This window comes from Girardinichthys multiradiatus, chromosome 18 (assembly GCF_021462225.1).
Source record: "Girardinichthys multiradiatus isolate DD_20200921_A chromosome 18, DD_fGirMul_XY1, whole genome shotgun sequence".
NCBI lineage: Eukaryota > Metazoa > Chordata > Actinopteri > Cyprinodontiformes > Goodeidae > Girardinichthys > Girardinichthys multiradiatus.
Window position 1 is genome coordinate 46,371,251 of NC_061810.1, and position 13,311 is coordinate 46,384,561.

General features: G+C 40.0%; 1 long non-coding RNA gene across 1 annotated transcript; it reads right to left on the reverse strand.

The window, feature by feature from the left end:
* Window positions 1-492: 492 nt before the first annotated feature.
* Window positions 493-8,302, reverse strand: LOC124884742. Its single transcript, XR_007042493.1, has 3 exons — window positions 8,067-8,302; window positions 652-955; window positions 493-570 (listed from the first exon to the last, which is right to left on the reverse strand). It is a non-coding gene; the product is annotated as an uncharacterized LOC124884742 (long non-coding RNA).
* Between the last annotated feature and the right edge of the window lie 5,009 nt (window positions 8,303-13,311).

A 13,311-nucleotide genomic window follows, 5' to 3' on the forward strand; every position in this document is an offset into this window, starting at 1 on the left:
GAAACAGCTCTACATAGAGGTGGATCTTTAATTCTCATCCTTTATTGAAGCCTTTTACAGTGCTATCATATTGCTGCTCTGTACTGTGGCAGGCCTTTGGTCCCTCTGAACGTTATTCAGCGGGACAGCTCCGCACAAAGTCGGGTCAGCGTTTTGTGTGAGGGTGCTGACGAACAGAGACCCAGAAGAAAAGGATCAGGTTACAGAGCTTAACTGTCATCGTCAGCATCCAAACAATGCCGCTGAATCATGTTACGACAATGAACTTTAACAGCGTGTCAAATTTTTGCTTTACATCACAATCCAGAGGGCCAGAGTCCCTCTGTTACATAATCGGACCGAATCTATGCCACAAGCTTCTTTCTTCACACGTTTTAGCATGAGTATTAATATTGTTATTTACCTTTAAAGCTGTTTTCATACTCTTGAACTATACTTGTCATGATTGTTAAGGAGTAAGACCTCACCAGGCAATAATCAAAGACACCAGAAGATAGTTTGAAAGGTTTATTGACAAATGTGTGCAGTGAGATGATTCATCCAGGTAAATGGCTGCTGTCTGGGACGGCACTAGGAGGAGAAGTGGTAAATGTCTAGGATCTGAAATGATTGAAATTGATTTTGTAATAAAGTGAAGAAAAGGTTTCTTACTGGCACATGGAGAAGATGGCGATCCATCCAGGAAGAGGTGACTATATCCTCGGTATGCAGGATGCAGGAGTTTGGTGAGTGGGTTTGCTAGTGATTGCGTCTTTGTCCTATTTCCAGGTTGGAGTGGTGAAGCTTGGAGGGTAGACAGGCAGGTGAGTGATGGAAAATCCAGGTATATGGTTCCAAGAGGAGCGGTGGAGAGATTCAAGGAGGGAATCCTGAGTAGAGTTCTCCAAGCAGATGGAGGAAACAAAGAAACACACCACTGGAGACCAGGAGAACACCAACAAGGAAATGGAGCTTTCTGTGGAGGAGAGACAGTGAAGGTGTCAGAAACTTAAGGAGCATAAAGACAAGAGACGCAGAGACCCTAATTACCACTCATGTGAGCAAAAAAATCTGGCATCTGCCTCATGGAATCCGCTCCTCCTTTTTGGCCTTGATGAACCTGCCGGTCAGACCATGTAATCAGAGAAGGTAGGAGAGACACACACACACCAACCTGCACACAGCTCTGTGGATATGATAACAGTATTTTTATATAGTTTTAATTTTTGGAAAAGGCAGGAAAACCTTTTCACACATCAACCTGTTGAAATAGGATTAAAATTAGTGTGTGTGTGTGTGTGTTGGACCAGAAAATGATTTAATGGATGTAATTCAAGTGCTTTTCTATTTTACTCATGTTGGTTTTCGAAAGCAGTGAACATGCCTGAAGTGTGTGTGCAGACACCAGCTCCAGGAACCTAATTTCATTAATATTTCAGCAGGATAAATTTAGGTCAGTCTGCGTCAAATGGACATTTATTGTTGGACTAACAGTGAGCTGTACAACCTTGTCCCGATGTTTTACCCCTACAGAGCTGCAGTGTTTGTGCAGGAGCAGGAAGGTTAGGTCTGAGGTCCTCAGAATGGGACGGGACAGTGTACGCTGGTAGGCACAGAGGGGAACATCCAAAGTAAACAGCATGAGCTAGTGTACGCTGGTAGGCACAGAGGGGAACATCCAAAGTAAACAGCATGAGCTAGGGAAAACAATCAGATCCTATCATATGTAAGGGAGACAGGCAAAAATCTCTTATTTATAAACAAAATTTCTCAATTTTCTCCCAGTTTCGCCGGAGAGCCATAAAACTATGTGCTGATGGTGTTTTTGCATTGGTTTATTTTCATTCGAGAATGATGTAACCACTAAAGCAATAACCATTCTTATTTTCAGTAAGTGATATTTATATAATGCCCAGAACTTTAACAAAATTCTGCACCAACATATTTTTCTTCTCCTCCTCTGTGACAGCAGTTACATCTCTATCCTTCAAAACTGGGTATCCATCTTCTTCATTTATTCTTTTTTATCCTTCCCTAAATGATTTACATGTTTGTTTCTCTGCCTTTTGCCTTTTTATGTTTCATATATTTATTGAAGGTTTTACACAAACAAATACAAAAAGAAGCCCACCCCATAAAAAAGACCAACCCAGTCCTAACCATCAGGACTAAGAAACACACAGAACATAAAATAACAGCTATTACAGTTTAAACAATGGATCAACCACTTTAGCTTTAAAACCATCTGTTCCTGACCCTGTGTTGAGGGTTGATTAAAGAAAAATAAAAGTCTGATAACACATGCCTAATCCAGTGTAATATTTTGCACACATGGAGGATTTTTACAGTGCTTTTAAACAGGAGCTTGTAACATTTCATATATTCAATACAATTCTGAAAGTTCTGATTTCTTCTGAATCTAAAAGCTTTGCTTCAACGTTAAAAATCACATTCTCTTGCCCACCATGGTACAGTTTTCTTCCTATTTTCTCTTCCTTTGCTGCACAATTAGAAGTCGTGCCTGCACCTGGAAGAGGAGGTGAAACTACTGCTACAAAGAGAAGCATTTTGGATCCATTCCTTACAGACAGTAAACCCAAAGGGATTGAACTGGTATTAGACTGTTTTCTCTGAATTTGATGATTTCATGTACTTCAATGCATTTTATATGTTTATATTGTATATTGTTGCTTGAGTGACACTGAATGAATTGGCAGTGTCAGTGGATTACAAGGCTTTAATAGTTTAATATTCAATCATTTTCTATACCGCTTCTTCCATAGTGGGTCACGGGCAGCAGTCTATGAGCAGGAGGCAGGGGGTACACCCTGGACAGATCGCCAATCTATCACAGGGCAACACACAAACAACCATGCACACACTCATTCACACACCTAAGGCTAATTTAGAGAGACCAATTAACCTAACAGGCATATCTTTGGACTTGGGAAGCCAGATTACCCAGTGAGAACCCATGCATGCATGGGGAGAACATGCATACTCCGTGCAGAAAGACCCCCGGTCAGGGGCCAAATTTCTATGGCTATCCATTTAAACCTATTTCCTTTCCCTAATAGTCTATGTTGTTTCATAAATATTTCAAACCCTCCTCCACTTTTCTGTTCCCTGTCCTCTTCGAATGCTGTCATATCCTTTCATCACATATCAAACTTGTCAAAATGTCAAAATGAAGTGAGATCCTTCCACGTATCTATGCAGTAATTAAACATTCATAATTAAATAAATTAAATATGATTTGGAGTATGTTTTAATTCTTCTTACTTTTGCAGAAGTGTATCCCTATGATTAAATTTGGCCACAATCACATACGATGAAATGAGAGCCTAATCATCTAGTATCAAAGAAATAATGATCATGTTACATGGATAAGATGTCATGAAACAGTAAAATGAGTATATCTTCGCACTCTGGAACTGAGGACTGAAGAGGCCTGTATGGAGTCACACATTAACTGTGACTGTCTTATCTTTTTCAGAAGTAGAAAACTACAAGTATAATCAAAGAATCATGTACTTTCTATTTTTCTACAATTATTAAATGTAATGAAGAGGGGTAATGTTAATCGATTGTGATGTATGAATAAAAAGACTGAAGTGATGGGTTTTTTTTAGCTGTAACTGGTGTGAGAGCAAGAAGCAGAGAAATACTGTGTTAAAAAGCTTGAGGCTGAGCAGATAAGGAGGGCACCATGGCCTGGGAGCCAGAGTCATAACATCAGGATGGGAGGAGCAGAGGAGAGCCAGCTTCATGGGAACTGGTCATGAATGGAAGGTCTACGAGCAAGCTCAAGTCATAAGCATGGGAGCGAGAAACGAGAAGCCAGGTGCACGCTGTTTTTCGTCAGTCTGAAGTTCGAAAAACAGCCAAAAGTCAAAACACAAGGAGCCAGCTGTGGGTTGTTTACAACTCTGTCTACGGAGGCTGGGAGACAGCACCAAAAAAGTCACGGTGACCACGTAACTCGATGGGAAAAGTTGCCCGGCAACAGGGGATGAGCAGTGAGGCTATCTGCAATATAAAAACTGTGCCAAAGAAAGAAACGCGGTTGCTTCCTCGCAAAAGAACAGCGAACACGATCGAACGGAGAAAGAAGCTACAGATGAATCAGAAGACTGGAGACGCAGCCCCGTTCACAATTCTGCATTATAAAAGTGGATCAACCCGTGTGCCCTGAGAAGAGCTGCAACTCTAAATTGAGCATCTGAATTTCATCTGTTGCATTTTTACCAAGACAGCTGAAGTGAACTTGGTCAGTGAACAACTGATTGCTCTAAGTTTCAGGCTACTGGAAGTCCTGAATCAACCTCACCTCAAAGGGTTCCTTCAACTATTCAGCCTCTGGAAGCTACCGACTTTTGAAACATATGCCAACAAACTTTCTGTTTTTTTATTTTCATTTTTTTTCTTCCTAACTTTTCCTAACTGACCATCGAAACCCTGAGCATCAGCGCCTGTCCACCTAGAGGAAGAAAATCACTCTTGCCCACTAAAGAAATCATTCCATTTGGATCCATGGTGAACCTCCGTCTCCAAAGCCTCTTCAGCCTTACCAGTTTCAGCGTTAGGGAAAGATAGGTTAGGTTGATTGATTTATTTATTTCTATTATTCAAATTATTAGGTTTTGCTGATTTTTAAGCTGTTACTGACCCCTGCAAAATAATTACTAATTAAAGAAAGCATATCAAATTCTAGATTTATTGTGGATAGACAATTTTTTGAGTCACCTTATTTTTGGGTTTTTCGTTGGGGGTAAAAGGTCTTGTTGCCTGGTTCCAAATGATTTTAGGGAGGTTTCTATAGGTTGCCTTAAGCCAAACTTGTTGAAATAATGCCCTTGGGGCTCATGCCGAGCCACTAAAATCAACCTAACCAATATACAGGTCCTTCTCAAAATATTAGCATATTGTGATAAAGTTCATTATTTTCCATAATGTCATGATGAAAATTTAACATTCATATATTTTAGATTCATTGCACACTAACTGAAATATTTCAGGTCTTTTATTGTCTTAATACGGATGATTGTGGCATACAGCTCATGAAAACCCAAAGTTCCTATCTCACAAAATTAGCATATTTCATCCGACCAATAAAAGAAAAGTGTTTTTAATACAAAAAACGTCAACCTTCAAATAATCATGTACAGTTATGCACTCAATACTTGGTCGGGAATCCTTTTGCAGAAATAACTGCTTCAATGCGGCGTGGCATGGAGGCAATCAGCCTGTGGCACTGCTGAGGTCTTATGGAGGCCCAGGATGCTTCGATAGCGGCCTTTAGCTCATCCAGAGTGTTGGGTCTTGAGTCTCTCAACGTTCTCTTCACAATATCCCACAGATTCTCTATGGGGTTCAGGTCAGGAGAGTTGGCAGGCCAATTGAGCACAGTGATACCATGGTCAGTAAACCATTTACCAGTGGTTTTGGCACTGTGAGCAGGTGCCAGGTCGTGCTGAAAAATGAAATCTTCATCTCCATAAAGCTTTTCAGCAGATGGAAGCATGAAGTGCTCCAAAATCTCCTGATAGCTAGCTGCATTGACCCTGCCCTTGATAAAACACAGTGGACCAACACCAGCAGCTGACACGGCACCCCAGACCATCACTGACTGTGGGTACTTGACACTGGACTTCTGGCATTTTGGCATTTCCTTCTCCCCAGTCTTCCTCCAGACTCTGGCACCTTGATTTCCGAATGACATGCAGAATTTGCTTTCATCCGAAAAAAGTACTTTGGACCACTGAGCAACAGTCCAGTGCTGCTTCTCTGTAGCCCAGGTCAGGCGCTTCTGCTGCTGTTTCTGGTTCAAAAGTGGCTTGACCTGGGGAATGCGGCACCTGTAGCCCATTTCCTGCACACGCCTGTGCACGGTGGCTCTGGATGTTTCTACTCCAGACTCAGTCCACTGCTTCCACAGGTTCCCCAAGGTCTGGAATCGGCCCTTCTCCACAATCTTCCTCAGGGTCCGGTCACCTCTTCTCGTTGTGCAGCGTTTTCTGCCACACTTTTTCCTTCCCACAGACTTCCCAAGAGGTGCCTTGATACAGCACTCTGGGAACAGCCTATTTGTTCAGAAATGTCTTTCTGTGTCTTACCCTCTTGCTTGAGGGTGTCAATAGTGGCCTTCTGGACAGCAGTCAGGTCGGCAGTCTTACCCATGATTGGGGTTTTGAGTGATGAACCAGGCTGGGAGTTTTAAAGGCCTCAGGAATCTTTTGCAGGTGTTTAGAGTTAACTCGTTGATTCAGATGATTAGGTTCATAGCTCGTTTAGAGACCCTTTTAATGATATGCTAATTTTGTGAGATAGGAATTTTGGGTTTTCATGAGCTGTATGCCAAAATCATCCGTATTAAGACAATAAAAGACCTGAAATATTTCAGTTAGTGTGCAATGAATCTAAAATATATGAATGTTAAATTTTCATCATGACATTATGGAAAATAATTAACTTTATCACAATATGCTAATATTTTGAGAAGGACCTGTACCAATTGCGAGTTTTAAAATAGGGAATGAGCAGCCATTAACAGAAGTGACTGTCGAGGAGTGGATAACTGGTGTGGGCTACTCGGTCTTCCAGACCACCAGTTGAAAAAGGGTGAGACTTCTGGAAAAGATAGGCCATTAGAAGTCAGGCGAGAACTTTCAGTAAACCTGCTTAGTAAGACCTTTCAGGTTTAGAGAGGTCTGGACCCGTTGGATGGAGAGCTGGACTGAGCAATCACCTTAGACATAGGGAAGTAGGAGGGAGGGGTTAGCTCATCAGACAACGAAAATCTCTTAAGTTAAGCCATGTTTCATGGGAACAAATAATATATTTTCTTTTCAAATAATTTATACATCCTTTAAATTCTTGACCATTTGCTCCTTGAATTTGTTCCATTGAAGATTAATCATATTCTTCATCCACCCATTTTCCCATCTGTCTCAAGTCATTTGTTTATTAATTCCTAAGACAGATCCTTCACAGCGAGGAACTTTCTGCACCTTTCACTATAATTTAGATTTTTCTTGTTTTACTTGATCAGTGCAAATCATTTTTTTAAGGTTTTTGTTGCGCTATTGACCTTTATTCATGACTATCTGGACAGGAAACAGGGTTGCTCTATGGGGCGCCCCCAGTGCAATTAATTACGTAAGCTATGAATAACATTATTTTATCCATTGTAATTTCTATTCCCGACATTCTTCATTGACATGGCCCAGGTCTTGTATTTGGAGAAACTTCTTGACCTCCTTGAACTATTACATTTTTCTCGCACATTTTTGCTGCCTCTGCAAAACTGATATTTTTAACAGTTTTAAGTTGTTGTGTTTCTGCTGCTCTTTTGCTTGCTTCACATTCTCTATAAGTGACACTATCCTGACTTCCGCAGTTACAACTTTTGACTTTTGTGCCATTCCCACTTTTATTATACTTATGATCTCCTCCTCATTTTCCACACCTTTGTTTTCCTTTGCACACCAACGTAATGTGACCATATCTTTGGCATTTGTAACAGCACAAAAGACGAGGGATACAGGCCTGATAGGAAAATTCATAAATCCTGTTCTTGTTTTGTTGGGAAGAACATTACCATAAAACTCTAAAAGCAGACTATCAATCCTTTCAACAGTCACTGTTTTTAGCACCGTTTTAAATCACCATACTTCACCACCATGAATTCTTCTTTCAAGTTTCTCCAGATCTTCAATCGGAATTCCAGTGATAACTTTACAAAACACTTTATTTTCTCCAAGAGTTTTTCTTTTGCATTCAACTTTTTTGCAACTATTATCAATTTGCATTGCTTTATTTTTCTGCTCTTCAGTTTTACATTTTATCAACATATTCCTGTCTTCAGCTCTACCTCACCCATTTTCCTTTTTAGTTCTCTGGATACCGTTATAGACTCAAACTCATCTGCCATCCTGATATTAAGCATTACCTTAAATTAATTTTTTGTCATCTGCCTTCTAACCACTCATTGTTTCATTCATCTGAACTTTACTCCTCTTGGCTTCTCTTACTACTTTGACTATAAAGCTCCTTATTGTTGTCATCTTTCTTCATATTTACTTTACCTCTTCCTCTACCTGCCGGTGTCCAGTCGTCGAAGTCCATTTCATCGTCATCTACCTGCATTGCCATCGCGATCCAGTCACACTCCAGTTTATGCCGACCATCAAGTCCAACATTGTAATCCACCAAATCAAAGCCGAAGCTGTAAAACTTCAAACAACTCTGCTACTTCTGCTCCACTCTCCATCCCTGATAAACTACTGCATCCTCATCTGTGTTTATTATTAGTCTCCTTCCTTTAGTTTCTCAGTGCCGTCTTACAGCTGTTCAATATTCCACAGATTAGACTCACCTGGTTGCTTTGTCATTGATCATATCTTTGTATATAACCTCTCTCATTGTTCATTGCTGATTATTTCCGTTACGCTGTCTGTGTTTCATGTCCTGGTCTCCTTATGCCCCACCTGTAAGCTTTTCGTGATCTTTATCATCAAAAGTATTTAATTTCCCTTTAGGATTAGTAAAGTATTTGTGAATTAAATAGAACTGAATTGAAAACCTTCCACTACCATGCTGCTCTTCTGTGCATTTTCCTGCTTTAATACATGACACTTTGCTGTATGGAGGCCTTGTTGTCATCCTCTTTTTGTACAAGTGAAACAGACTGGTGACCAGTATGTGTTGCACCTCTCTTCTAGTAAAGGCTAGGAAAAGCTCCAGCCCCTGGTAAGCCTGAACAGGATAAAACAGGTAGAAAAGATGACAAAAAGATGAAAAAGATTCGTTCTAAGCAAGACGATGTTACACACTCTGAAGTTTTCCTGCAAGTAATCATAAAGTGTTGAGTATTAGACCCTCAGGACAAAAATACAGGTGAAACTATTGAACAACAAGGCAATTTTAGCTGTTTAAAGTCAATATTTTGGGGAAATATCTCTTTGAATGTATAAAGTTGCAGTACATCAGAAAAGAAATCAAAATGATCGATTAAGAGTCAGATATTACTACTGCAAATTATACACTCAGAGAAAAACGAACCTGAACAGCGTTTAGGGAGTTTTAAGTGTGAACAATAGCACCATCTAGTGGGTGATGAGGAAAATAAACAAAACGTTTCTGAAATTATTGAAAAGCACAAGCTGTATAATAAAATGGAGAAACTTCCAGCTGTCTCTCTCATTAAGGTTTGCAGATGTTATTTTTCTGTGCAGCTTTTTGAAGGTCCCCCCAAAGCACTTCAGTCTGATCTGGACTTTGACTGGACCATTGCATTTCTTTTTGAGCCTGGTCATGGTTAACTCAATGCCTACAAGAAGCCCAGGTCCTGTTGCTGCCAAGCAGACCCAAATAATCATCTCTCCACCACTGTGCTTAGTATGAGGAGTTTACGCTAATATGGCGAATTTGGTTTTCTCCACCAATGGCACTGTGCATCATGGCCAAACATCTGAACTTTGGTCTCATCTGCCCTAAGGATATTGCTCCTGAAGTTGTTTATGTAGCACTATTTAATGTACTTAAGGGACTAGATAGCATATGATATCAGAAGACTAAATTCATCTACTGGAGCTGTTGGCAGTAATCAATAAAAAATAATGCAAAATAATAACTGCTCTCAATACCATGTATTTTATAGATGGGAAAATTAAAGTGAACACCACAAGACACAAAACATACATAGAACCAAACAATAAATACAATATGTATATACACAGTACTGCAGTAAATCTTCCATATGAATGTGCACAAAAATCGTAAATTTCCCCTCCGGTCAGCACAATGTCTGACTGACACACATTTAAATAGTTCATGGTCTGATTATCCAGATATTTAAGATGAAAATGTCCAAGCGCAATTTGTTCCCAATGAAGAAGAGATGAATAATGAATTGTGTGTCAGTATAGTGAGAAGGAGGCGGAAATACTACGGACCATCAGCCTCCTACCAGACCAGTATGGAGTGAATTTCAAGTTCTCCTGGCCCAGCCAGTTGTCAGAAGATCGCCATCCTTTAACCCTAAAAATGATCAACAATTAGGATTGGCTACCACCACCAACATGCTAAACAAACAAAACAACATTTTGTTCATTACTCACCAATTCCATACATAGTTCAGCGCATGACAGCTTCATGGCTCCAAGCTCACTGGGTATTCAGATCTACATGATTTTTATATTGTGAGTTTAAAAGTGCATAATAAACAAAGAGATGAACCACACTCCCTTGTCTCCAGCTCTCCCTCTCACACCTTATTGGGAAAGCTAGGGCAGGCCTGAATAACCACTTCAGGTGCAGTGATTGGCTGAATGCACTGTGTGACTAACTGTCACTCCAACCAATGGAGCAGCAAAGGCGGGATTAAGGGCAGTTTTTTCTGAGTTTCTTTCTGGGTTACATTTAGCTGCAACTTTGCAAACCTAGGTCATGCTGCTCTTTCTCTTGTTTTCCATGATTGTTTTCTCTGAAAAATTCATGATTTTAAATAGTTTATAAATAATCTGCTGCTTCCCAGATTGATGGGCAGAAGCAGTTGCTTCTCTGAGGTCATTGCCTTAAGTCTTACCTCGTTGGCATTGTGTTAACACACACTTGTAGAACAAACTGCCTGAATTCCTGCTTTTATAGAGCTGATCACACTGATGATGATCAATTTATCAAGTGAATTTTATGTAATAGCAGTCATTTGATAAGTCTCTTACCGGGCCAGCTAATTATATGTCTTTTTCTCTTCACTCTCCCATAAACCTAAACATCATAATCATCTTTCCACACGGCGGGCTGGCAGTTATCCACAGTGGCTAAAAGTGATGCAACATTAAGCTTCAGTTCACTGATGGTAAAACAAAACAGTTTCAGATCAGCTGATAAAGTATAAATCTGTGGAATGTGCAACTACACACAAGCAGACCTTTAAAGTGATGAGATGATGAGTGCTCACCTTTCAGACCCTCCACCACACCTACGCCACCATCTGTCCAACTTTAGCATAATGGAACCCACCTACAACTTTTATCAGTACAGCCGCCTCCTGTTTGTGTGTTATCCAGAGTTGATTTCACAAATGGAAGCTCACCTGTAAATTAAATGAAGACAACACTGAAATAATTATCTTTGTACCACGAAGATGCAAGTCTGGGAAAAGAGGAAACATGTGGACCTCTTGGTTCTTTGGCAAAATCCTCTGTAAGAGTCTTGGCGTGAAATTGGACAGAGGTTTTACTTTGGATGCATATGTCAGCTCTCTGGTTTTTTCCTGTTTCATTACCTGAGAAATACTGCCAAGCTAAGCTCCATTGTTTCACATCCTGATCTAGAAACAATTATTCAGGGTTTGTTTCCTCACATTGGGATTATTGCAATGCTATGCTACAATTGGCTTACCAAAACCACCTCAGAACGATTGCAAGTTCTTAAAAATGCTGCTGCCAGACTTCTGACAAAATTCACCAAGTTTTCACATGTGACTCCAATCTTGATGCATCTGTACTGGGTTGTGGTTTACTTCAGACTGCTATTTATGACTCTTTTACTGACTTGGAGAGCTCTTTATGGACAGGCTCGAGGTCATATCAGAAGGCTTCTACACCCATATGTCCCTGGTAGGTCCCTGAGGTCATCTGATTAGGTGTTTCTGATGGTTCTCCTTACTAAGATTAAAAGAAAAGGAGGCCGAGCATTCTGTTCAGTGGCCCCCAGACTCTGAAACTCTGTTCCTTTGGACTTGCGATTGATGGACCATGTTATCTCTGTCAAAAGCCAGTCTCTGTCAAAACACAAAATTTATCTTGTTTGTATGCATTGTTAGCTCTTGGGATATCCTCTAAGTTTATTGTAAAGCAATTTGTTATTTTTATGTCTTAAAAGATGCTACAGGAAGTTTTACTAACTGACTCACTTGTTTAGTAAAGTAATGGCTGATACACAATATTATGTATACAGTATTAAATGTTATTGTCATATAATGCTGAGTTTTGGTTGGACCAACGTGCAGATCAACGCTCAAGAGCAGCATAGTGAGTTACAGGGCTTCTTTTAGTAATAATAATAAACTGGAAACTTACAAAAGGTAAGGCAGACAGGGCAATGGACATGGAGTAGGTAATAGGCAAGAGGAACCACAGGGGACAATGAAAATCAGAGAGTATAAATATTGAGGTAGGGTGGAGAATGGACCAGTGAATAATGGGAACTAATCAGGAGGAACCGGGAGCAGCTGGTGAGAGAGAGACCGCAGAATAACCGAAGGATGGAGGTTACTTAATACAGATGAGCAGGGAGTCCAAGGAAGTAACAGAAACATCTAAACACAAGAATAAATCATGAATCTAAACTACAATGAATGAACTAAAACAGCAACTGTTAAACAGGGAAGTGCAGAGAAAACAGACAAAAAACTCAAATTACAAACACTAACACAGGCAGATCTTGACAGTTATAGCTTAAATGACTACAGAAGTGAGTGAAATTTAATGTTTTTTGTTACTTTAGTCTTAATAAAAAGGCGCAACTGTAATCCATTTTTCTTCTTTGCAGTCAGGTTGTTTCAGTTTCACTCACAAATCTTTGGTAAGGAGGCACAAGTGGGTTCGAAAGACCCTAACAAAAATAACTGCATCGCATCGGTCTGCTTTCAATCTCACTGAGTGGCTGAGCATCCTACTTAGCTTGATTTTTTTCATTGATTTTTGCCATATAATTTAATGAGTTCCTGGCTGAGGGACAATTATGGAGAAGTTGACGACACAGGGGGGGGCAAAGGGGCCTTGGGGAGAAGTCCTTACTTACATGTTAGTGGAGACTGATTGTGATTTTAGTCTGACGTAACATGAGGAGTTTCCTTTAGCACAGATCTAAGACAAAAATGCATGAAGCAGTGGAGAAAACTGGTTCTTCTTAAAACCAGAGGCAATCTAGAAATAAGGAACCTTGCTGCACCTTGCTGATGATATTTAGCTGGAAACACCTTTGAATCTTAGCATTTATGACATTAGCATTTTACAAATCACAGTTTGGTCAATTTATGAATGGACACACTAAACATTTGAGAGAATGCATGAAGACAGGTGCTACAAGGCAAATAAACTTTAATGTACAGGATATTACCAAAATGAAAAAAGAAGTTATAATGAAGGCGTGGCTAAAGTTGGACAGAAAAACCTCAATGTTCTGTACAGCAGTTAAAAACATGATTATAACAATAACTGTCACGGTTTACTTGGAATTGGACCCCACAATGCAGACAAGTAGGCAGCGCGATGGTAAGTGAAGAAAAGGTTTAATTACAAAAACTCACACTCAGCAGGAGGC